Source organism: Nanorana parkeri, unplaced genomic scaffold (assembly GCF_000935625.1).
Source record: "Nanorana parkeri isolate BGI_ZX_2015 unplaced genomic scaffold, ASM93562v1 scaffold379, whole genome shotgun sequence".
NCBI classification, from domain to species: domain Eukaryota; kingdom Metazoa; phylum Chordata; class Amphibia; order Anura; family Dicroglossidae; genus Nanorana; species Nanorana parkeri.
The window spans coordinates 737,749-739,341 of NW_017306647.1; the positions used below are offsets into that span (position 1 = coordinate 737,749).

Sequence of the window (1,593 nt, forward strand, 5' to 3'; positions counted from 1 at the left end):
AACACTTTTGAGAGTGGACTGGCCCTTTAAGAGGAAGTAAGAGGAGTAAACGGATAACAATGTAACAAATAAAATGAAACTTTCCACCACAAAGATACTAACGAGGAACCTTCCACATCCCCCCACCCCGAGGTGTACACTGCTACGGTCCACTACAAGACATACAGGCCCCCCCCTTCATTTTCCCAGAAATCCCCCTCCTCCCCTGCCAGGAAACTACAATCTGGGGGGCACAGTGGAGGGGAAAGGGAGAGAAGACCCCTAAAGAGGGAAGGGGAGCATTGTAGTCCTCAGGAGAGCCCACATTACCTGTGTCACTGCGCTGTGCTGGAGCTGAGGGTGGAAAGGGTTGGGGGAAGGAGGAGGGGCTAAGATGACAGAGACCACGCCCCTAGGAGTCACTTTGCACCAACGTCAGCTCTTAAAGGGCCATTCCGACCTCCTGAGAAACCAGGAGAATGAGATCATCCACAGAGAAGAGGACCTGCCTGCGTCTGTTTTGTCTGTATACAAATTTGTTGTGACAACCATAAGGACGCATTTACGTATTTCGCTCATTAAAATGCGTTGCGTTAAGGCCAACGCAACACAACACAACGTCCTGAAAATCGGACAGGACACAAAATTTGCATCCGTTGGGGTACCATTCCGAATAAATGGTAGAAACCGCAGCAATAGATAGATCATGCGTTGCAGCAACGTACGTTTGCGCTATGAAAAGGTATAAATAGGCCGTAAGGGTTGCGTTATGTTGTGCGTTAACGTGCATTGTGTTAAGGCCAACGCAACGCAACGTCCTGAAAATGGGACATGACACAAAATGGACGTGTTGGGGTGCCATTCGAAATCAATGGTACAAAATGCAGCAACACAAAGTGCAAAGATATAAATTGGCCCTAAGGGCTGCGTTTTGTTGTGCGTTCATGTGACTCGCATTAAGGCAGCCCATTGAAATAAGCGCACCCTGACATGCTGACAGAAAAAGACGCAATCCTTTTTAATCGATGCTCTGCTACGTGTTGCGATACTTTACGCTACAATGCAGGTGTGTAAGCATGCCATTCAAAACGAATAGAACTGTAACGCAGTGTGGACCAGGAGGACTGAGCTGCAGCTGCTATGGGCCCCAGAGAAGAGGGGGGGCCCAGTCAGGACCAGGAGGGGTGAGCTGCAGGGTTGTATGGGGCCCGGGGCGGCCCAGTCAGGACCAGGAGGGGTGAGCTGCATGGGTGTATGGGGCCCGGGGCAGAGGGGAGGCCCAGTCAGGACCAGGAGGGGTGAGCTGCAGGGGTGTATGGGACCCGGGGCAGAGGGGAGGCCCAGTCTGGACCAGGAGGGGTGAGCTGCAGGGGTGTATGGGACCCGGGGCAGAGGGGAGGCCCAGTCTGGACCAGGAGGGGTGAGCTGCAGGGGTGTATGGGACCCGGGGCAGAGGGGGGCCCAGTCAGGACCAGGCTGGGTGAGCTGCAGCTGCTATGAGGCCCAGGGCAGAGGGGGGCCCAGTCAGGACCAGGAGGGGTGAGCTGCAGGGGTGTATGGGGCCCGGGGCAGAGGGGGGGGCCAAGTCGGGACTAAAAGGGGGGAGCTGCAGGG

The 1,593-nt window shown here is 54.9% G+C and overlaps 1 protein-coding gene across 1 annotated transcript in view; it reads right to left on the reverse strand.

Moving 5' to 3' along the window:
• Positions 1-332, reverse strand: part of MVP (major vault protein) — a 24,254-nt gene extending 23,922 nt beyond the window's left edge. The window contains exon 1 of the mRNA XM_018559138.1: positions 310-332. The gene's annotated coding sequence lies outside the window, so the exon portion shown is untranslated. The remainder of the gene's footprint in view (positions 1-309) is intronic.
• Between the last annotated feature and the right edge of the window lie 1,261 nt (positions 333-1,593).